This window comes from Solenopsis invicta, chromosome 5 (genome assembly GCF_016802725.1).
Source record: "Solenopsis invicta isolate M01_SB chromosome 5, UNIL_Sinv_3.0, whole genome shotgun sequence".
NCBI lineage: Eukaryota > Metazoa > Arthropoda > Insecta > Hymenoptera > Formicidae > Solenopsis > Solenopsis invicta.
This window is the reverse complement of record NC_052668.1, coordinates 13,530,098-13,556,379: the sequence shown is the minus strand read 5'-3', so window position 1 is coordinate 13,556,379 and position 26,282 is coordinate 13,530,098. Positions and strand designations below refer to the sequence as shown.

Below are 26,282 nucleotides of genomic sequence, written 5' to 3'. Positions count from 1 at the left end.
AAGTAAAACGTCGAGAAATTGAGAACATAGTGTGCGTTAACGTACTGTCTCACCTCAGATTTATCACGTGTGAAAAGCCAAATGGCAACAAGATTGAACAACTTTTCCATAGAAACATTTTGAATTACATTTTATGATATGTTCTTTTACATTTAAATTAATAACGAGCCGAATAGCATCTGTTTTAAAATTAACTAAAGAGTTTTATTCAGTTTTGTAATTAGCTGAAATGCTGTTGGATTTATTTTATGTATCCGCAGTGTATAATATTTGCTTTAATTTCGAATACATTTCTAATGAAAAGCTATTAAATTTTCGTTGATAATACTTAAATTTAAAGCTTCTGTAACTATGAAGAAAAATATAATAGCAACAACACCCTATTTTTCTATATAACATTGTATAAACTATTAATTAATGGATTTATTATAAATTGTTATGTTCGTATAAAAAGAATTCATACAAATAATTAATGAATTCTTGTATCTTGGGAAAAAATACCAAATATAAATAAATTTCCTACAAAATTAAAAATTTGTATATTTGTATTTAAAGATTAAATTATTTACTTACAAAGAGCGAGCATTACACACACACACACACACACACACACACAGCGCGCGCGCGCGCGCGCTCAAACCATATTATTTTATTATACACAGAAAACAATAAATGTAACAACATTCAATTATTTTTCAGAAAAAAATTTGCGTTTTTAATATTGCCAAGTTTATTTATACATATATGTTATCACGATTATAATGAAAATAAAAGAAAAAAATTCTTATTAGATTTGTATACTTTATGCTTTTAATTGAGAGCCATTCCTATAAATTGTACATTTTGGTGTGTTGTTTTTATGTATGTAAATATTTTGTAAACTTGAAGCGGCATTTCATCTGAAAAGTTAACGAAATTATAAAGTATGGAATAAATCATGCATATTAAATTTCAAGCTTTAATATAATCAAACAAATACTTTATTTTCACAATATTTTTGTTTTTTTTTCTTTTCGTAGTATTTTTTTTTTAAATTCCTTCCTCTCCAGCATTTTTGTCAAAAATTATACGGGATAAACTGTATTAAATGTGTTATAGGTTCTAGTCATTTTTAAAAACTTTATATTAAAAAAATATAAAATAAAATATTCACTATATACAAAAATACTTTTTAATGCAAATAAATAATTTATGATTAAATTTTTAATTTTATATCCTATTTTTTCTTTGTATTTTTTATAATACGATTGATTTACATTTCACAGATTCTCGTTCTACGTTTCATAAAAAATAATCTCCTATTTTTTCAAAATATTAAAAAATTCTAAATTCTTGTTAATTTTACAAATAAAATTCAATCGTGAGTGTAATATTTTACATTAAGGTTTTTAATTTTTATAATATCGAGATAATTAAAGATTAAATATGTTTCCGTTACACCTTCTATTCGAAAATAAGTTTGGTTATTACAAGTAAAAATAATGTAGTTGGCAAAAATAAAAATTACTGACGTTGCGTTTCGTTTCTATCACCAGTAAAACTAACAGACGATCTCAAATAGTCCAGAACGTCATAAAGATTTTCAAGTTTAAAATTATGGACATTTCAAAGTTACCATAAGCTTGTAGTAATTGCAGAAATCTTTTGCAACTTCTATACAATATTACAATGTTTCAATGTAAGTTTTATGCAATGTTTCTTTAATCTTTCAATGCAAGGTTATGATTCTAATCTTCACTTTTTATAACAAATGTTATATTAATGATTAATATTATTAAAATATGGATTTTGTTATTTTAAACTCTTTCTCTTCTTTTAGTCTTTTCTTCTCTTCATCTTTATCTTTTTTTCCGTATTTAAGAACTTCTTCCTTCATTCTCCTTTTATTTTTTATTATTTTATTTCTTTTTTTTTATATCCAACGTTTTATAATATCTATCCGTCTATTACATGTGATTTTTCCTAAAAGACAGAAAAAAAAAATATTTTATTAAATAAATTTTTATTTTTATATCAAAATTTTAAAATATTACACCTTAATTGTCCAGTGGTAATTAAAAATGTATATTATTCTTTTATGTATATTTGCTCTTGGATTTTCTTTTTCTTTCATTTTTCATTTTAAACACTTTCTTTTCTTTGTTTTTCCTTCTATTAAAATTGTTTATTTTATAATTTTTTGTATACAAATAAAGTTTTAACTTTGGTAGAAAGTAAATAAATTAAAGTTTATGTATTTAAAAAATAACTAGTTAAAGTTAAAAATTAAATTATTTAAAATTAACTATGTTAAGTTAAAAGTTATTAACTTTATTATCTAACTTTCAATTTTTTCATTTCCCAACTCTGCAAATGAGTTACGAGAGTTTGTAATGCGATGTAAGAAGATCTCCCTAAAAATCGTTAATCAAGAGACGCGGTAGCACGCAGTAGTCTCGCACAGTTCCGTAAGATAGGCGCCACGCTACGCGCGGTCTGGGCCGGCTTCCCCACTTTCTCGATCGTTCGGTCATTCAACTTGCCCGAAGCGCACGTGACCGACGCGACGGGGTGCACATGTGCCTCGGGCAAGTTGAATGACCGGGCAACCGAGGAGAGTGGGGAGAACGGCTCAGACGATGCGCGGCATAGCGCCTGGGACTGTGCGAAACTACACGTGCTACCGCGTCTCTTGATCAACGACTTTTAGAGAGATCTTGCATCGCACCGCATTGTAATAGATGGATGGGAATAAATATTATAAAACGTTGGATATAAAAAAGAAAAGAAATAAAATAATGAAATATGAGAAAAAAAGGAAGAAAAGACTTTTTAAATACGGAAAAAATGAAGCTGAAGAGAAGAAAGGAAAAAAGAACGGGAAGAGTTTTAAATTAAAAAATCCATATTACAATAATATTAATCATTAATATAACATTTGTTATAAAAAGTGAAGATTAAAATTATAACCATTATTGAAAGATTAAAAAAACATTGCATAAACCTTACATTGAAATATTGTACGCACATAGCACGGGGAACTCCTGGGGAGTTCTTGGGAAGCTCACCAAATTTTTTTAAGTTTTATTTAAACTCCCTGAGACTCAGGGAGACTCCTTTCAGTTAAGAGAACTTAATTGTCTGAACTCCCAGGGAGCTTATTTTTTCGAATTTTGGAAGCTCCCTGTGAGCTCAGAAATTTGAACTCTCTAGGAGCTTATTTCGTCGAATTTTTGGAAAATCCTGGAAGCTCAGCAATCTGAACTCTCTGGGAACTTAATCGGAACTTTGTGCTGTGTTGGATAATATTGTACGGAAGTTACAAAAGATTTCTGTAATGTTACTACAAGCTTGCGGTAACATTAAAATGTCTGCAATTTTAACTTATGACGTTTCGAACTATTTGGGATCGTTTATTAGTTTTACTGGTGGAAGAAACGAAACACAACGCTAGTAATTTTCATTTCTGTCAACTGCATTATTTTTGCTGATAATAATCAAACCCATTTTTAAACAGACTATACATCTTACATTTACTTATTTTATAGCAAACATTATTGTTTGAGTATTCTATTTTTACGTTCGTGTAATGTTTTTTAGCTCTGCATCCTTCACGCAATGATTAATCTGTTTCATTACAATTACTAATGTGCTTTCCAACCAAAGTATAAAAAATGAAATTTAAATTTAAAAATAAAAATCTTTTAAATTGTTCCGTGTTTTTATACAAGTGTGTTTCAGTGTTAAATTAGATTGTTCGTTATTCTGTAAATTTTTATCATAGTGGATAAAAAATAAAAAAAGACACAACAATAGAAATTGCAGAATTTTCTCTCTTAGAGGAACATCCTATTTGTTTCAGTTTTTTTTATGTCTCGCGACCCTATGACCTAAATGTAGCATGATACATGTATACATTTAATTACATACATACCGATGTTTGATCTTTTGCTTTATATCATGAGCATAATCATGAAAACTCAAACATTTTAATTTCGTATGAGCGATTTAAACTATGGTCCAAAGTAACAAGAATTCGAACAACTAAAATATGAATTTGCATATTGACGGCATATATTATAACAAAGTTCTCGAAAATAAATCAGCACGAAATGCGTAATATCTGTAAATCTGACAAATCAATATTACTGTTATTATTAATTATTAAGCTAAACATTCTTCTTGGATATTTGACTAGACTTGACTGGATTATTACTGCAAAATATTTTAAACATAATTTCCAAGTACGCAAGAATGGTATTCATTTTCTGATAAAAGTTTAAAATAAAAACTTTCACACACACACATATATACATTATTCTATTTTTTTATTACTATAATATTTACAAATTGAATTTTAAAAACAAAGAAATAACTTCTTAATTAATATCCGCTGAGAAAGATTTTAAGAAATTAAAAAATTAAAAAATAAATACAAAAGTTCGAGGCTTGTATCGAATAACAATTCAAATCAGACAAGAAGAGCTTAGAAGCCGTGCTGGGTGTTAACACCCTCCTAAGTTTTTCTTGTCTGATTAAGAAATTTAATCTTACATTAATAGCGATTTAATAATTTAAAGATTAGAGACTTGTATTATAATAAACGTGATCTGATCACGTTTTTTTGATTTTTTTACCAAAAAAGACCGATTCCAAAAATTTGTAATAAAACTGAGCGCATGCACATATCTACTCTTTTTATTATTGAAAAGGATAGCAGAATTTTCATGTAAATAAAAAATTTAACAATTGCTTCTATCAAAAACATTTTCAAAGAGAATATTTTTCCAGAGTTAAATTTTGAAATAGTCTAACATAAAAATTATATGATCGTTCTAGAATATACATTTAATAAATTATATTACATCATATTTATTAGATAGATAGATATTTACTTTTTTAGCTACATCACATTTATTAAATTATATAATTTTTATTACAATTGTGTGAATAAAATTAGGAAATGTCTTACATAATTAAAACGTAACTGTCTTAGAAAGATTTGTTAAATATAAATTTTGTCATTGCCAAAAAATACAACATATGGTTATATGACCATTGTATTTATGTCAACAGACATATTATGTATTACAGCTCGAATAGTACGTCTTTTCAGCAGTAGTTCATATGTGTATTAATTTATTATGAAGAATTACATGTATTAAACTGGAATATATCCGTATTTAAAGTCCTGTACACGTTTTCAGTTTCCATTTCATCTCCTCTGACATTACGCGTTACAATTTGAAGGATGCCACTTCGGATACGGCAAGCTGTATTAGCGATTCAACCGTTGTCGGACTGAGGATGAATGATTGAAATTCTGCAGTATAGTGCGCTAAGACTAAAAAGAGTCAAAATGTTCGTTTTTTATTTAATGTATAATTAATTTTGAAAATATTTACAATTTAATTAGCGCATTATTAAACGCGCCATACTCTTATTAGCTCTTCCTAATTTTGGTATTGTTTAAATTTCGGGAGTCTTAATTGTTTTATTACATTTGTGATAAAATATTATATAAGAAACTGAAAAAATGTTCAGGATACTGTTTTCTTGATAAAGGTACCGTTTTTATAAATTTTATTTTACACTTGTCTTATTCATTGTAGTTTTAAAGGTACTGATGTTATTAACTTTTAAATAAAAATGGTAAACAATTTACAAAATAAATTTACAATCTGAATATACTGTGTTTCAATTGAAAAGCACTCAATATCGACAAAGTATTTAATTTATTGGACGTGCAATTTATATTAACTAAATATTGAGCAATCAAACAGACGCAATCACACAGATACAAGCCCTCGAAATAACAATAACAAATAATATCTTCATTTCCAAGCGTGTTCAGTAAAGAATTGTCCGTTAATTGTTAGAAAAATGGAAAAAAACTTTTTACTTCTGATATCACGATTCTATAGTCTAAGACCTAAAAGAAACAAAACAGACGAGATTTACTAATGCAACTTAATTTGTAGAATTTCATTAAAAGTCAGATTACAAAAGGTCAATGCCGAATTGATTCGGGTTTATGACATGATAACGTATATAATAATAACAATAAAGTTATGCGAATAATACTGAATTAAAACGATATAATAATATAATAAAAAAATATTTGGATTATTTAAAAAAAAATTATACGGCTATTTAATGTTTAACGATTTTAAATAAGCATTTTAAATTTGGACTCCATACAGGGTGTCCCAAAATTTTTCCATGCAAAGTACAAAATATAATTCTAATTAAAAAAATCATTTTTCTTTAACAAAATTGTATCTGACAAGTAGTTTGTGCAGAAAAAAAGATTAAAATAAATGAATAAGTAGTCTTATCAATGTGACGCTCAGAATTACTGCGCGCTCTTCACTCGCTTGTATCTTTGACTTTTTTCTACATACTGCTTAAAATATAAAAAATTTTTAAAATAATTATTGCTTTCATTTGTTACTCTCTCTCTCTCTAAATAAATAAAAATATTTTCCAAATCTCTCAAACACCAAAATAAAAATAAAGACTGTAAAATGATAATATAATTTATAAGGTAAACATTCTATTATTCTAAATATTGCAGAATTATGTATAATAAATAATATCATCAAACGTAAAGAACATTTTATTAATTAAAGAAGTAAAAATCCCATAAATATTGAAAATTAATTTATTTTATAAAAGATTAAAAATAAAATTTAAGTTATGATATTTTGTGAGCTGATTCTCCCTTTATTTTTTCACAATAAAAGTGAGAACTTGTTAATAAATATTAATCTCTATTTTTTTACATATTTTTAAAATACTTATTTACAAAACGATTTATAAGATAGATACAAGCAAATGATGACCGTGCTGGTTCTGACAAGAACGTCATATGGATAAGAGTATTCATTCATAAATTTTAAAATTTTCCCTTGTAAAAAATATTTGTCAAAAGCAATTTTATTAAATAAAAAAATTTACGATATACTTCACATAAGAGGATTTTAGAATATCTTGATTAATTTTTGTAAAAGATACAAATCTATTGTTCAGAATGTACCGTGACGCGTTAAAAATGCAATCATTTTGCTATCCCAATTTCTAAAACTTTAAACGATACAATAAACGATTAAAAAAAAGACGCAAAAAAAATGTAAACATGTATTCTCAAGAATATCGAGAAACTAGTTGAGCGAAGGATCATGAAAATAGTAAAAGATTATAAATAGATATTGTTCGGATAAATATTTATTAAATACTATCAAAAATATGAACTAATTATATTATACGTTAATCCTGATAAATCATTTTTGTGAATTCTCTCTATTATATTATTCTTAAGATTATATAAGAGAAAGAAAGAGAGAGAGATTCTACCTGTTCGGAATTATTTCTAGCAGGTGCGTAAAGCACCTGCAAAAAGTATGAAAACAAAACTAAACTTGAAACTAATAGAAATAAATTCAATGGTATAACTTGTTTCGTTATAAAACGCATTTTCATCCGACCTCTTAACTCCAATTTATGACCAGGTGCCACGGACAGTTTATCGAGTTTTACGTAAATGCAGCCACAAGTTTACGTCCCATATTACTGCGTATCACATGCCCGAGTTCTAAAAAATAATCGTTTATTGTTGTTGAGTATAAAATTTATACAAATCAATAAAAACGTATTATGTAATTTATACCATTATATAAAATTTATACCATTATATAAAATTCGTTATGCTGCCTTTTATGAAATAACGTAAAGAAGGAAATATTTATGCAAACGTAACGTTTGTAATATCAAAGCTAAAAATATTGAAAATATAAAATATACAATGTGAATTATATATATTTTCAGGAAAAAAAAAACTTTACTGTAGCAAAATTTGTTTTGTAACTAATAAACTGCAATTGCAAAAGCTCATATTCGAAAACATACATACGTTTTATACATACATACATACATAAAAGTAACAAAACATACAACAATTAAATAAATGTCTTTTTAATATATCATGCAATTAATTATAATATCTTAAATGCAGCTAATTATAATATCTTAATATTTCATTTTGGATGTACTATTCACAAGAAAGTAATAAAACAAATAAAAAGTTCTTCAGAAAGTTTAGTAATTTAATTATCGTACAAAGGAAATTGATGCAGTTTCAGGACATTAGATTTTTAATTATTATTGATATTATTCAATGTTTCTTTTTATTCAAAGTTAATAAGAGTTATTTGTTTGAGTGTTTAAAAGTCTTATTTTAAACATTAAATAATTTTTATAGTAATTTTTTTTTACTAATTTGCATTTTTTTGTTCCAAAAGAAGTATAATTAAAACATAAAATATATTTAAAGACTATTTGTTTAACTAATTTTTAAAGCTAGCAATAAGACATGTTATAATAATCTGTTGAATTTAACAATAAATAGATATTTTTATTTGCGTTCCTACATTATCTGAAACGAGTTTCAATATTCCATAGTATATTAGCTCCGAAAAGCAAGATTACGAAATAATATCGATGATAATTAAGGTATTATATATTGGATATATTAAATGAAACTGATATCCTGAAATTGCATTGCTTTCCTGTTGATTTAGGTTTTCTGCTTTTCTAGTTAATATATTCAATAACGATAATTAAAGTTAAATATTCGATAGATTCGATAACGATAATTAGAATATCGTACATTGAATACATAAATGAATTTGAGTACTGTAAAATTGCATTGACTTCTTTAGCATGCTACGTAATTGAAATTAGATCTCTCGCAATTAATATATGTAACATAGAAGTATTTTATTACGTAAACACTATTTTTTAAAGTCGTTATGCATACAAATAAAACATACAACTGTTTTTATATTTATTTTAAAAAATAAATTGGTTTTAATTGTTTTTTATTATTTTATTGAAAAAATACAACAATAATGCAAAGCGTTATCTAAAATTAGCTAAATATTATATTAATATTTTCATCACAAAATATTTTTATAATAATACATACATACACAAATCATGATTAAAACAAAGAGATTTCTCAATAACTTATTGTATAAAGAATTGTTAGAGTTTTTTAAATTAAAACATACAAATTAAAAATTAGTTTTAGCTTTTCTCATCTCATTCTAATATATATCGTACACATATGTCTAATTGTTATTCTTTTATTATTTATAAATTTGATTAAATTTTATTTTTTATTTTTCCTCAAACGTTTATCATTCAAAATTCAAAAACGTGTGAAAATGATGTAAATTTATGTAATTGCCCATAATGCATAAATTCAAATTCAAAAATTTATTTATTTAAATGATTGTAGATCAATATACTCTGCAGAAAATCTTTAGAAACATGTACAGGTTGCCACCTATAGGGTATATTTCTGACTAAGAAGGATATTCTATTAATTATTAGTACAGTTAAATATAAATAACAAAGGAATGAGTTATAATTATTGTGTTTCGATATAATATATCTTTTTTTGTATTATTAACAATACATAAATCTATACAATTAGCCAAATAAAAAAAATATTTTTTGAATTTTCTTATCCACAGAAATCAAATTGTAATTGAATGATATGTACAAAATAATATTTTTTATTAGTAATAATATATTATTAATATTGTTAAAATACTAATAAGGTATTGCTTTTAGTGATTCGCATACTACTTTATCTACTGTGAAAAAGCGTTGCAATCAGCTGAATAAGAACGATCGATAATAATAACGCAGCCGGCTTAGAAGAGCTTGCCATCCGATAAATTCAGTAGTTTCTTACTCTACTTACGGTACACAATTAAAATCCGATATTTTCTTTTTAGATTTTTTTATCGCCTATTTTAATTAAATTTTTATGTTAAATATGCAGGTTATTAAAATATTTGTTTTATTGAGAAGTTTAATAATGCCAGATTATAGTGATACATGAGTAGCGTGAGAAACAAACGCATTCCTGATATATGTCACGGTCACAATATAGAACAACACGGAACAACATTATTAGCGTGAGAAATAAAAGCAAACTCACCAAGATTCAACATAATAGTATTGCTTTTTTCAAATTTAAGCTAAAGAAAATATATTCATACTATATTTATAAATACATAAATATTTAAGATTTTGTTTAAATATTAAAACAATTAATAAAACACACTAGCAATTAAGTTTAAAAACGTAATTACTAGTGTTTTATTAATTATTTTAATATTTAAACAAAATTTTTATTAAAAAATAATTTTTCTAGCAGTTTTTCCATTGCTTGGCTGACGTTCTTTAACGACAAAATGAAATTTCATTTGATTTTAAACATTCAATAAGTAAAATTATTTTGTAATTCATAAATAAATTCTCATTTTTTTTTGCATACATTTGCTTATTCTGAAAATCTGTGTAATCTACGTTATGTTTTAATAATGCAACATAAAATGCTTTAATCTCAAAGAACTTCGTACATTTTTTCGATTTGTAGATGTACATTAATTTTGAGAACGATATTCCAGCGTAGAACGATTAGCACAACGGACTATGTGCAGTAGCAAATCCGTGTACATTTACTTTCAGATAAGAGCGTCCGGGGATAATGAGCGCAATACTTTGATCCGAATACTTAACTGAACATTGACTACGGTGCTTCTTCATTTGCAACATTGTAGTGATTGAAAACAGTATTTTCTTTTTTAAATTCAAACGCATCACATATAACATACTCTACGTGAATACGTTCGTGATATGGCAAAGAAAGGTTGAGACGAGATAAACGAAACTTACAGCGTGTAAAGTTTACTTAGGACGCTAGGTAAGTTTTTTCACGATTGTACATTCAGTAAATTCAAGCAAAATATCCGAGTGCGGATAAATAGCGCGGAAATGGAATGAATGAAGATATACAAATGTTAAGTTAAGGTTGAGAGACTTCCCGTTTCCAAAGGAGAAAAAAAGCAGGTAATATGAAAAAAATTAGAAGAGGTCTTTCAGGTTTCTTAATAGAGAGTGTTAAATCGAAATTCTTTCTTAATAAATATTTTATAAGATATCTTTTTTAGCTTTCATCTTTTCAATATCTATTATTCAACTACTATTTTACTATTCAATATGTCATCGAACAAGCAATACATGGAAGCTTTAGGCTTATATAATTTAGAATACATTTATAGTAGCAAATATTAATTGATTGAACTTGTCCAGGCACGAGAATATTATAAAGCTACTAGACCATAAAGTCATATTATGGATTCCAATACAATAGACAATGAAATGTGCGCAATGTTAAAGTTTAATAATTATTATCACATAACATTTTAACTTTTACTTTTTTTTATTTACAAATAATTTTAGAAACGAAACATCCTGGCTCTTTCATGTTTTTAAACGTGAAAGTACTAAATAGAAATTTCTCCTTCAGAGCTATACTTCAAATAACCGGTATTTCATAAGATTATAATCTGTCGCAAACATGTAATATTTCCTCCTACTATAACGTTTTCGCATATTTATCGTATTTATAAATGAAATGTTCGTCTTCTGCAATTTCCTCTTCATTTATTTAAAGATTTGAAAAAAAATGTATGTTTATTCGAGCAAATCTTAAAATATATATATTTCAATTATTCTCTCTTACATTACTCCTCTTGTATACGTTATTAATGTACAAGATGTATCACGTTTTTAATTGTATAGAATATATCTTTCATCTTCTAACAGTACACACTATCTTGTTACTTTAAAGTATCTCGTTTTATCTATCACTGTGTTAGTACTCTATGTACTTAGAAAAGTTATATTTCTATCGAAACTCGTGAGAGAAACTCAAGATTAAAAAAGAACGATTTTTTTATGTTTCTCTTAGCAGCCAATTCCATTGAATCTCTTTGTAGTGATAATATAAAAACAAGATTAATGTACAACTTCTTTTTATAAAACTGGGAAAGTCTTATTGGTATGAAATATTACACTAACTGAAAACTATTTTTCACGTTATTGTTGTATAAAGATCGATGTGCAAAGATTAACTCAACATATTTGAGGATTTCAGATTTATTTGATATACTGCTTCTCAAAAGTAATATAATATCTGTAAGACAGTCTGGCAATTTTCAAACTAATTATCTCTTTGCGAAAATATATCATTTGGCTATTATTATCGTTTATTTTAAATATTATTTCAAGTTTTAAGAATCAGATTTTTAATAAAATAAAATCAAAATTACAAAATCATATTTACTAGATCATAATATTTAGTAGAATAATTCAATCGTGTAACAATTTTAAGAAAATTTTACATTTGTGTAAAAATATGAATCAGGGCTCGGCACAAAATAAATATTTTGGATGATTTTCGGCTTAAAGCTTTACTTTTACCTTTACTACTCGCACAATTCAAATGTCGATGACATGCGTGCAGGTTGGTGAGATAAAGAATATAGCGCTAGCTAAAAATCGGTCAAAATGTGTATTTTTTGCTCAGCCCTAAAATGAATATAATAATATCTTATATTTATTAATTTTGAAACCAAAATAATTTAAGAAAAAATACTTTCTTTTCTTATCTTGACACTTCAAATAATAAGAAACAGTTTAAGTGTTGGCTATCCAAAAAATTGAATTATTTAATAATTATTTAATAATTTAAAAATAATGTTTCTTAATATGCATAAATGAGTATAAATTAAAAATATATTACATTTATAATTTAAATATTGCATTTTATTATCAATATTGTATTAGAAGAACTTACAATTAATAAAAAAAAAAATATTTTTCAAAAAAATAAAAATAATTAAAAATTTTTTTAAATTCTAATTTAAATTAAAATTCCAATATTTTAAATAATTTATGAAATTCTTGCAATATAAAAGATTAGTTAAAAATAAGGAAGAAATAAAAATTTTTTAATGCAGAAAAAGTAATGCACTCTGCAAAATGGATCATCCGTGTCTCAAGGTGAATTTTCAAGGCAAAAGATATGCAGGAACTGAGACCAGCAATACATTAAGCCTGTTTTCTATGCCAAACATTTTTCAGGCGAGAGGGGGGAGATGAGATAGTAAACATTTACTCACTTATTCTTAATAATTCAAAGAAAAGAAATGCGTAAGATATCAATATCTAAAAAAATATATAAAGTAGTAATATATATATATATTAATATTATATTGCAATATAATATACCATATCTCGAGAGAAAATTCCAAATGTTTCCAAAAAGAGATAATATTAAATCTACGTTTCTTAATACAGTATATATACGGTGACCATATTTTCTTCGAGAAAATAAAGGACAAAATTTTAAGGGTTTATTCCTAATGTTTCTAAACTATTTTATGGTAGTTAGAAATTGAAGCATTTCAAAATTTTCTTGTATTGTATATCAAAATAAGGCACTTTGTAATTTTTTAATAATTTTAAGCTGGTTTGATTGCATTGGAATAAATCCTTTAAATTTGAAATAGGTTCGAAATAACAAAAAAAGTGAAAATCCAATCTGAATTTTAACTAAAAATATAATTTAAATAAAATATAATTTATATAAGAAAAATTATTTTTACGTATATATGTATATTTTATACATTTTTAACAATAATATTTATACATATATATTTTTTAACAATAATAATAAGTTTATAATATATATAAAAAATGTATTTGTTTTAAAGAATGATGATAATTGTTTTACAAAATCATGAAATTCTAAACAATTTTATAATTGCATTTTGTATAAATAATACCAGCTTCAAGAGTGTCAACTTTAAGTTGGGTTTTTTCTCTACTCCAAATATTATTTATTATTGATAACATTCCCTTAGTAGGAACGTTTGAGTCAGGAAAATATAAACAAAATTTTATAATTTTTGAAACATTTTTTTCTTTCAACAACCTCTAGTTAAATTAATCGAATAAATTCGCAGAAGTGCCAATAGCAATTTAATGTATCAGAATTAACTTCACTTTTTCTTTTTTGAGACAAACTGTGTTCAAATTAAGACTGTAATTTTGTAAATAAAGAACAAAATTGTAATATAAAGAATGCAATTTTAAAAAAAAGGACAAAATTAAGTTTTCAAGAAATGAATAAATTTAAAGGACAGCTACTTGAAATAAAGGACTGTCCTTTGAAATAAAGGACTGTCCTTTGAAATAAAGGACGGATGGTCACTATAAGTATATAGTAAAATAAAATTGCGTAATCAATGCAAGATACTTCCTAGAAAAGTGTTGTCTATTGTTATCAAAGAAAAATAGCACTCTGGATAATGAAACATTTTTTATCTCTTGTTACTATCAGACAATACAATGAATGGAACAATTATTACTCTTGCTTTCGCATAAATAGCGCTTGAGAAATCGTATTGTTGACGTGCCAACGTGTACGAACGTGTTATATGTTTACACGGTATACAACATTGTAATATTGTTAACGCATGCCAAATAGTTTGAGGTAACACATGATTATATTTTCATATTGTTTTGCACGAGTGCAGATATAAATTTTAATTTGTCGTGCATTATCGTGAGATTGTACCAACTCACAGGTTAAAATAAACTTTTAATTTATTTTTGCGAATGTACACGTTCGATGCGAAAACATACGTGTTTTCAAAAAGGCGTAAATTGCTCGTTTAAATTGTACCATATTGTAAAATAAACGTTCTTGTTTACAAACGTATTTATAAACAAGTAACTTCATATAATGCTTTCGAGTACTGTCGCAGAAAAATCAAACTTAAAACAAATTACTTCACATCATATCTATAATGGAAAATGCCATGACAAGATAGAGAAATTGTGTAATGAGAATATGTCATAAGAAAAAAAGTGATGCTACAGGAATATAAATATCTTCTTTCCAACAAATTATGCGCAATATCGTGGTATTTATCTTTTTTCTAATGTATTAAAATAATAATTAAAAAAATTGTTAATTAAACTATAATATTTCTTTTTCTGTTTTTTCTTCTTTTTCTCTCTCCTTTTTTTAAAACTAAATTGTAATAAAATAAAATTATAAAAAGATATAATCTTATATGTTTATATTTATTCATATTTAATATTATAGCTTTATATTATTTGATACTAATGTAATTTTCATAGACTACTGTTTATCTACAGAATGTACCGATCATCTGCAATCGGGACACATTACCGGATTAAGCGTTTTATTCTAAATCTATCGATCTTAACAATTTGTTGATCCACAACGTAATTAATTAATAAACTATTCTTTTAATTAACGGAATAGTATAATGACAGTTTGACATTCTGCACAAATTTCGGTCTGACGCGAATTAGCACAGTATTAGAATTGTTAAATTCGGGATAAAACGCTTAATTTAGTAGCGTGTCTCCGATTACAAATAATTGGATAAATTCTGTAATTATATATTACTATTTATATATTTTTATAAAAAAATTAGAAAATTTTATTACAAGCATATATGGAAAGCACGTAAGCAATACTGCAAATGTTTGATTCTCGCAATCACAGCATGAGCCTCTTACATAATTATTTTAATAATCTAACAAAACTATTTTTAGATCTGTAGCTAGCTAAATTATTAGATATTTTAATAAAACTCTTCTTTTCGTATACCATCTTCTTTATCATTGCATGAATATGTATGCTATTCATCGAGGTACAGCATAATGTTTATGAATGTATTGATTTTCAAAACATTCCACTGAAACAACTTAAGCTCCCAATAGATTTTCTATCAGGAATAACATACCATGCTTTGTTAATTAATTTGCTATTATAATCATGTTAATCGCAAATTTAAACAAATAAATAGAACAGAATAGAAGTTTAATTTTCTGTAATTATATTACTATAGATGTAAATGGTATCAGATGTAGATAATAAATCAGAGATAGATAAGCAAAATATTATTATATATTATTATTAGGACAATAAATTTACATATTATTAAAAATATACTTTACGTATGCTAGCCATAAATAGAAGGAAAATTAAAATAAAATTTGAGATAACAACGCACAGTACTTATACATTATTTTATAACTATCTATAACTAAATATAATTATATCAAGATAAATTACAGCACTATAATAATTATTAATAAGTAACTATTATTATACAAACTAATTATACGTTGAAATCAATACATATTTAATTCATTTAATTCAAAATTAATAATAAACCGCGTATGCACTTGTTCTCTTATCAATAATGTGTCCTTTTATCAATTTGATTCTATTGTCGTATATTATAATCTTTCCATTAAGCACCATATATGTAATACTCATTATGACACTTTGTTGATACGCATAATAATAGTACTTTTAACTCATTTGAATACCATGATTGAATGCACGCGCTTTCAATCACAACATTAATTTGCTTTTTCCTTGAGCTGATAAATGTATTAAAATAACTGTTGGCAAGCTGACTTTTTGTATAATGAAAGTCGATAAAAACAAAATCAGTTTATAAGCTTTCTAAGAAAGAAAAGTAGAAAACATTTAATGTTTCAAATTAAAGTCTCGTTAAATAAAATCTCCTTTGTTTAATATAAAATTTAATTAATCTAATTTTAATTGGTGAAAATGCGTTTTTAATAATTATTTTATACCAACGAAACTTTGCATATAAAAGTTTAAATAAATATGTGTTATAATAAAATTGTAATAAAAATTAAAATTATTAAAATTTTTATGTTATATAATATACGTACATAACATGTACTGTTGTGTCTTCCGAGATCCGACAAATATGCGGCATGCATGAAGTTTACGTGAGCTGGAGATTGTAAAAAAAATTCACACAAAAATTATTATCAGATATATACCAATATTTCCCGCAAACCACTGCAAAATCGATATTGGCGTTCTCACCTTTAAGTTTGGCATTTTCATCAGTCCTAATCTTATTATTGTTAATATATTATAAAATAATTGCATATAAAACTCAAATTTCATAAAACAAAGAAATTAAATAATTTCTTCCTTTACGTAATAATTTTTATTTGTATTAAATTTTTTAGTATCTTCTTATAATTTCTTTATTTTAGCTTTGATACAGAATTTTGTTTTATAAAAAGATGACATATTTTCTAAAAATATACCTAAAAAAATAAAACTGGATGTTAACAAAAGTGTGCGTTCTTCGATATCTTAATTCCTTAATAGAAAAGTTGAGATCAGCGTGCTGTTATACGGTATAAGAAAAAACTGACAAGTCTAGATTGCGTGTTCATATTTCTTAGCTTTTCAAATAAAATTCCAAGTCTAAGTTAAGCTTTGCGATAATAAACGATGTTCACTTTGGTGCACCAATATTGATTCTTATACCGGACGTCGTATAGTGCGCTTCGATGACTTCAAAGTCGTAGTGGACAGGATATTGTGGTTCAGATAAAGGATTTCTCTATCTGTACTTTGCGTAAAGCGAAAGCGAAAGAGAAAGAGAGTAAAGGATTGGGTAAGGGTTGTTTCTCTGTCCCGGGGGTAAGTGGTGGTGGATCGCACAGGGCGGACGATACGTTCGTTCTCGTGTGGATGAAGCCGCCGTCGCCAGTAGCGTCGCGGTGCCGGACCGACGCGGTTCCTCTCTGCTTCCAATCTCATTGCTCTCTCTGTTTTGTTCTATTTTAGACTCCGATCGCGAACATCAATCAGTAAGTACGCGCTAGCTAATGCATTTTTGAAAGACAAAACGCATTATGAAATAGATATTTTTACAGTGAGTTCAACATTTAGGATTTTAAAAATCGGAGATTTTGCCACGAGAATATGTTATGTGAATTGTCGCGTTTTGTTACGTAAAATAAAGGTTGCTTTCATGTTAATAACATCGACGTCTGAGTTTACTGAAATTATATCGGCTTTGAGCACAATTAACTTTAAAGAAACTCATCTTTTTTTTACACAGATTGAAATTTCTGTTCACGCGCTACCAATGAACTTTACGACGGAATAAAGTCGATCGTTTAAAGTTCACGAAGTAAAGTTCGCAGGAAGTACGAAGAATGTGTGGTGCGATTAACAAATATTACCCATTTTGTGCATCGTAACGTATTGACTAATTTCAAACTTGGAACATCCATAAAAGAAGTTAAAACTCTGTATGAGAAGTTCAAATTGCACAATAATGCACTCAGTAGAAATAATAAAAAAAATAAAATAAAAAATAATTTATCTCAAATACATAAAAAAATTCGGCATTTATCTGGCGTTGTAATCATCAAATTAAGTTTATTGTTGCTTATACATTTGTATAAATTTTTTGTATAAAATAAAACGCGCAGTTCGATATAAAACGATACATATATGTCTCGTCGCTTCTCAATATATGCGTTTGTGAAATTTTTATGGTAGAGATTTCAGCAATATGAACTTTTGTCATTAAAATGGATTTATGCACGATTTATTCACTATTCACTTCGTGGGTGTTTGTCGCGCATCTCTACTATCCATTCAGTCGTAAATTCAATATGTTTAAATAGTTGTCCTACATGAATATGCATGAATAGAATGGAATAGCTTCCGTTTTCCAAACTTCCTTCTTTCATTTACAAATAGTTTAATCAATTTAGTATTGATTTTGTTATCTCTGGTTTAAGAGTAATCGTGCTCAACATTAAATATTTAATATCAAAGACATGTAATATGATAAATCTTTGTAATTAATTTTTATATACCCCTAAACGTGCTACTTTTTTTATAATAACTGAAATAAAGAATAAAGGTTATCTATTAATGATCTCTCTCTTTCTCTCTCTCTCTTTTCTATTCTAATATTAAGATTTTTAACTCATATATAACTCTCTCTCTCTTTTCTATTCTAATATTAAGATTTTTAACTCATATATAACTTGCATTATGGAAAATGTAATAACCAGATTCCGAAACAATACAAAATTAACTTTGTATTAGTCGTGTAAGGCATAAAATAAATGTAATAGCTAAATTTATTTATTTATTTTTTGTTGTTATAAGCAGCATCAAGTTTCTACTTTTTTTTCCTTTATTTTATTTGAAAAAATTCATGTATAGAACAACTTAATACTAGGCTTAATCTAGTTACATAAATAATGTGCAATTGTAAAATACTGTTGATAAATCGTGTGTTAAATTTTGCAAATTCAAATACTGCTACATTTACATGACAATAAAGTATGTCCATTTTCTGCATATGTCACACGAATACATAGTTACAGAGTGTATGTTATATGCCGCTCAAAAAGCGATATGTATAGTTGTAGCATTTAAATACTATCAGTGTTTGACATTTACATTTATTCATAAAATATCAAACACATCGAACAAAATTTGCAATCGCCCACATTCATGAGTAATTTTATTAATCACTTGAAATATTTTATAAGACTTTTTCATGTAAATCCTGCGTAGTAAAACACATTACATTAATCCACTAATATCTCGTATTTTATTTGCTCCATAAAATAATTTTATAATTATGCGTACATCAACTTAAATGCATTATGAAGATAAATAAATTCTTAATATGACCAAAAAGTGTATCAACACATTTAAATAATAAGAATGACTATACCTATCAATTGAAAGCAAATTGTACTGCTCAATAATTTTCTAGATGAATTTAAAAATATTTACAAGATTCCCTAAACTACACGCCGCATTGTTGCCGGACTTAAAACACAGCTTTACGAAGAATCCAGAAATGCAATATCGCGAAAATTAAATTGCTAATCAATTCAATAATTTTGATGCTTACCAGCATCTTTACGACCCTTCTTCCTCCTTATTCCAATAATTGTACAAAATTTATTGCAAAAAATATTAAATTGACCAGGATTGAACCTGGATCCTTCTACATTCCGTGTCTTTATAAAGAGATTTGTATACGTATATTTGATATGTATAAAGAATGTATGTATATTCATTGTACGTACATACAAAAGAAATATATGTTTGACTTTATCGATCTACATTATATTATGAAGAGAAATTATAGCATACAAATTCTTTAAACTAAGTCTAATATTTTGGTATTATTAATACAAATAAACAAACTAAAAAATAATAATTCTAAAATTTCTTGATGTATCTATTTCCTTTTATTTAAATAATTAAGCACTTATAATTGCATATTGATTTATATGTTAACGATTATTTTATTAATAGTTACAGAATTGTTAGTAAAAGAAAAAAGTGTTCCCTCATTTTTCTTGGTCTCTTTTAAAAAAAATTTTTTAACTAAAGCCAAAAAGGAACACTTAATAAAAATTTAAGGAAAGTATTACAACTTATTTATTAATTACAAACAAAATGTTTTAAAAAATATATAAAAAATGATAGTATAAAGTAAAACTTTAGTCGCAACATTTTTGACGCATTTTTAAAGCATTTATAAGGCTAAAACTTTATTACATTTTTGGGATTAGCAATTATCTTTCAAACCTCAATGTGCTTTTGAGAGAAAAGCACTTATCTCTTCATCTATTTCTGAAATATCTTAAATCTTGTCATAATTTACAGTTTATTTTTATTCCTTTATTTCATTTCATAACCTTTTTTTCTTAAATCTCTCTTTTTTATCTCTATTATCTTTTTTGCTCCTTTAATACTTTGAAATATTCCTGATAAGAATTTTGCCATTTAATTATCATTTTATTAATGTTAACTTTATTTAAACAAAATCACTTACAGTTTGGACTGCATTATATATTTTTTTATGCAACAATTGATTGATTAATTTGATTTTATATTTCAATTTTCTTATTTATTGAAAACTCTCTTAATAAATGCATTTCCGTGAAATATTATTTAAGTAATAATTAATATTTCCGTGATTTAATATTTTCTTCATCAATATTTAAAGTTTATTAGAAGCAGAGTTATTATTAAGAACAGCTCTTGTAAAATAATCTTTTTTTTCCTTCTCTCTTTTATACTTCTTAAGTTCATTAACAAAACTTCTTTTTAAATAAGATTCGAGACTTTAACTATTTTTCAATTATGTCACATTACTTATCAAATACTGGTTTGCATTCAAAAAATGATTACTGAAGCATTTTGTAAACATTTTGTACAAGTTTTTAAAGGACCCTGTAGAATCCTTATGGAAAATGGCTTTTGGCTAATTTTTTTTTAAATTTGATAGGTTGTAGTTCTCAACACGTAGAACAAAAGTGTCCATAGCCCCAAGGTCCGATCACGGGTAGTTTTCGAGATACAGTACTCCAAAGTTAGACTTTTCAATTATTGCAGCGAAAAGTCCAACTTTGGAGTGCTGTAGCTCGAAAACTATCCGTGATCGGACCTTGAGGCCGTGGACATTTTTGTTCTACGTGTTGAGAACTACAACATATCAAATTTAAAAAAAAATTAGCCTAAAGCCATTTCCTATAAAGATTCTGCGGAGTTCTTTTGCTGTGAGTGGTTTATGAAACCATCGTTAATATACATAAGGAAAAGTTAAGATATTAGTTTTCTTTTTTTTAATTATGTTTCTTAATGGCTTTCTGCAAATCGTTCACTGCAAAACTTAGAAACCATAAAAAATATTTACAATGTTTCGTTAAATAATTTTAAAAATTATATTTAATAATTTTTAAAAAAATTTGAAAATCTATATAAAATCGATTTACATTAATTTAATTTTATCTTAAATTAGAAGTAAATTTTTTAATTCTCTTATTTTTCTCAATTTTTCCAGTTTTCCCTGACCATTTTTAAATCCCAAGACTTTTCTCTGATTTCTCGGTTCTCCTTGACCGCTAACAAGCCTATAACTAATCTCTTGTTTAATAACGGACTTACGAGTAATATATATAAGTAATATAATGTAATATAATCTGTTATAATAAGATATATGTATACGTACATGTTTATTTAAAATTTATTTAAAATTGTAATACATTTATAAACATATATAAAAAACCATGTTATTCTATATAAATTTATTTTATCGATCACAAATAACTTAGTTTTCATAATGTACACAAAGAATATCAATCGTTAATATCATTGTTAAGAAAATGAGAAATTATAAGTATTAAATTTTATAGCCAATGTATCACGTGAATCACATCGAATCGTACCGATTCATTATTTGATTGTTTCTGCGGTTTTCCATGCACGATTTCAGCGTGTTATTGCTCAAAACGTTTATACACTACTGCAAGATTGTCGAAAAGATAATTGACGTGTTATTCATGTAATACGTAGAGAACCAAGTTCACAAGAAAAATCTTGTTTCTAGTGTACTACATTCTAACAGTATGACAGTTTCGATATCGTGTTTATGTACCAGGAGAGAAACGTCAGCGCGTTTCAACAAAATGTGAACTAGAATAGAAAATACGAATAAAATCGAATAAAAAAAGTTTCACATGAACGAAAACTGACATTTCGGCAAGTTATAAAAAAAATTCGACTGACATTTCGGCAAGTTATAAAAAAATTTTAACTGATATTTCGGCAAGTTAAAAAAAAATTTCGTCTAAGTCTTTAAAGAAGAAGAGAGAGATGCGGCTACTTTTACACACTGAAAATACTATACTAATATTTTCGCAATATTTATGTAAAAATATAAATTTATAAAAACAATTAAAAATGAAAGTAATGTAACAGATATGTTAAACAAATGTTACAGTGTGTAATAATCGCCACTATTTCCACAGATTCATTTGCCTATTAAATATTTGTCTACTGCGTTTTAATGGCTGGAAAGATTGAAAACCTGTCGACAGAAATTTTTCGTTGAGGTGGGAGTCTTGTCCATATAATTCCAGCTTGTTTTCACAATATATACAGAATGCCAGATTTCCTTGCAACAGATAAAAATACTGCATATAAAGAATCTTTTAATTAATTTACATTCGTTTCAAGTCGGATATGGGCCATTTAAGTTTATATTTGTTGAATCTTGTTCTGTCATTAAACGTGCTTTGCGTGTCAACGATTCTGTTGCAGAGGCTTGTATCTAAATATACAATTAAACGAGCTGAAGTTATGATGCTGTTGCAGAAGCTTAATATCATCGTTTAACATTACATTTTAATTTCCAAACATTTTTATTCTCACAATTGATAAAGAGATATCGCAATTTCGTCACCAAATAGCGATTCTATATGTTAATTTAATTAATTTATTTGATTTGTTCATAGTTAACTGAACGCAATTATTAATGTAATTAAAACATCTGTGCATATTACACGATCAATTACGCTTGTGCACTCATCAATATCAAAATTAACAAAGATATAAGTAAAAAGTAAAATTTTTCAATCATGATTTTTAATATATCATTAAAATGTATTTAAGCAGAATTTATTAAAATTGAACAGCCATAAATATATTATTCCTCTAAATTTTTAATTTATTCAGTGAACCATCAGAGACAACAAAATTTTTATTAATGGATTATCAATCGAAATAGAAAATCACGTATTCGTTTTCTTATAATATCTACATGTATTATCATTTATATTTTATTATTTACGCCCATTGTACATATAGAAAAAAATACTATTGAATCATCAGCATTGATCTAATTTAAAATATTTTGTTAATTCAATAACAGCAATAATGAAACAAAAAAATTAAAAGTAAAGATAATAACAAATAATATAGATGAATGAATAAAATTTAGAAAAATCAACTATTTACTTTTGCGACAGTCCGTGATTAGATGTTTAATTGAATCGAACTACGTTTTCATATTACAGTATTTATATTATAGCATTTTTTTTTAGTCTACGCTAATAATTTTAAAATTTACTGCTTTTTATTAAATATTTAAATAAGTTTTAAACACTTTTATTCTTTTATTTTTTAAATTATTATAGATTAAAAAGCAATTTTAAAAAATTATCTATTAAACAAATATTTAGCACAATGCTTATCCCGCAACTAGTTCAAGGCCTCTGCTTAGCAATCTACGGTTAATTGAGAATTATAATGGAGATAGAGTAAGTTGATACATTTGCGGCAAAGACACTATTCTCATTATTTCAGTCAGTATCGCGTTTCTTCTCATTATGTATGTTCAACTAATTATCTTTTTGCATAATTTATAAAGAAGAATATAATGTCAACAAAGAAAATTAAGGAAAATCTTTCAGCGCAATCTGTTTTTTGCATGACAAAGATTTACTAATTATTTCTATTAAGTTTTTTTAATTAAATTAGTTGTATTATATTTTTACAATATAATCGAAAAAAATTTCATATATGTTTATAATTATACATATCCTCCCTAATAATTATACATATTATTATTAAGATATTTTAGTAATTGAAACATATTATAATAACATAACGTCCAACCTCGTCTAATAGAATTTAATTTAAAAATAGAGTTATGTATATAACAACATTAGATTTTTACTTTACAAAACTTTCCTTTTTGCAAAAATTTAGTTCATAAAAATTGTATTTATACGTCAAATCCTTTCCTTATTAGCTTCGCTAGGCAAAATTACTTTAATTTAATTTTACTTTTTATTTAATTATACTATATAGATAATAAATCTAACAATAAATAAAATTTCCTTTAAAAATATTTAATATTAGAATGCAAAATTCTTTTGAAATTTCTAATAAAAATGAAAATAAAGCATTTCACAATTCTTTACATTCAAATAGCATAAAGAAGACATTCCTGATGTTATTAAAAAAGTAAATTTCAATTTTTCTTGTACTACCTTTTATAAAACAAAATTGCATATTCAAGCATGAGACTCGATAGCACGGAATAAAAGTGCGACAGTTCGTGCATTTTTAAACAAACTAGTAAGATCACGTTCGTACTCAACCTCTCTGTAAATTTCCGTTCGACAGTGCAATCAAACCTATTGTTGTTCGTATGTCTGTGCGTCAATTTCTGCATGCAGACACTATTAACTTTTTCAAAAACTGCATAAAAAAAGAGTAAAATGTCACGCATGCGAGACGCGTCTGTACGAATAATTAGATAACTCATAAACGATTACATTGAATATGTATTCTCTGCACAATATGCCTGTTCAAACTTTCCCTTTAAGTCGAGGCAGTTTAATTAAAATGGCATTTGTTAGAACACTATAATTGGAAATAAATAATAACGCTAAGTTTCCGCGGAAGTAAAATCGGCTCTAAATTGCAAGATTTCTACAAAGCATTCCGTGCATAGGGGAGGTTTTCTCGAGGCGTTTCCATAACAACAATCTCTCTTCGATACTGTACGCAAGTTCTATTTCTTGTTGTGCAATACTCAGGGGTGCGTTTAAGTTTCTGTCATTTGATGTACTTCGTACAAATTGCGGTAAGCTCAATCGAATATAACATTATTTGTTCAAGAATAATGTTGATCCCTTCTCAATTGTACATTAAAAAATTTCACAATATTTAACAATTACAGAGTTATTCTAGATCATTTTGTTTTCTTAAATCTATAGTGCAAGTCTTAATAATGTTTTTTCCTTCCTCAGCTTATCTTTGTCACAGTTCATTAAACGTCTGGGCAGTAACAAAACATGTTTCATTATTTTCAAATTAGTTAATATCAAACTTATTATAATATTAAAGTGTTTCCTCTTTTCTACTTTAATTACTTGTATCCGAGTTAAACATCGGAAAATTGTGTATAATATGATTATGAAAATAAGGCTCACATTTACTAATGTGCTTCATACGCATATGTGTACACGTTAGTTAAATGTTATGCAGGTTACGTATATCCTCGCAACGTGAAGCAATTTAGAGTATTTATCGGTCGATCGTAACGGACGTGAAGCACAATGAATACGGAATATACGATTATACGATTAATTAAAAAGCCAAATGCATTTGTATCATGACTCACCTGCGAGATATTTATGTAACAGAACAAAGCTATCATTAATTTACGAAAATAATGCGAATGTTTTTAAAAAACGTACGATGTGTGGTATGCGGACTGACGCACTTCAACAGAGATACGTTAATTTCATACATTTTTAGCGTCATTTATATCCAATTAAGATTGAGCGCTATAATTTTTATAAATTCGGGAACAATTTCGGCAACATGCGCTACTTTAGAAACCTGTTCCAGTTTCGTTTCATTAATATTTTGGCGTGAAAATAGTGTGATACTTAATCTTTCAAACAACCGGTGGCGCGTTCGTGTTCCTTGAATATTTCAGGAAGATCAAGGGAGCGCGTCGAACGAATTTCTACGTTAATCCCTATGAGAGCGGTGCCAATTTACCGCTAGAACTTTCACCGATGTATACTCACATTCAAATCGGAAACTCGTAACACCGCAGTCGCACCTCCTTCGTCTTACCCACTGTTACAAAACTTTGCGTTGCAATTTAGCAGCATGTACCACCAACGCGTGATAAAACTTTAAA

At 26.4% G+C, this 26,282-nt stretch overlaps 2 protein-coding genes across 4 annotated transcripts in view; one reads left to right on the top strand and one right to left on the bottom strand.

Moving 5' to 3' along the window:
• Positions 1–26,282, bottom strand: part of LOC105200038 (neuropeptide CCHamide-2 receptor) — a 106,489-nt gene that overhangs the window by 41,801 nt on the left and 38,406 nt on the right. The window lies entirely within an intron of this gene.
• Positions 1–26,282, top strand: part of LOC105200046 (neuropeptide CCHamide-1 receptor) — a 55,672-nt gene that overhangs the window by 2,628 nt on the left and 26,762 nt on the right. The window contains exon 1 of one of the 2 annotated variants that reach the window (XM_026132644.2): positions 17,428–17,595. The exons of the other annotated variant lie outside the window; for it this stretch is intronic. The gene's annotated coding sequence lies outside the window, so the exon portion shown is untranslated. Of the gene's footprint in view, positions 1–17,427; positions 17,596–26,282 lie in introns of those variants that run through there. 2 annotated transcript variants of the gene reach the window in all.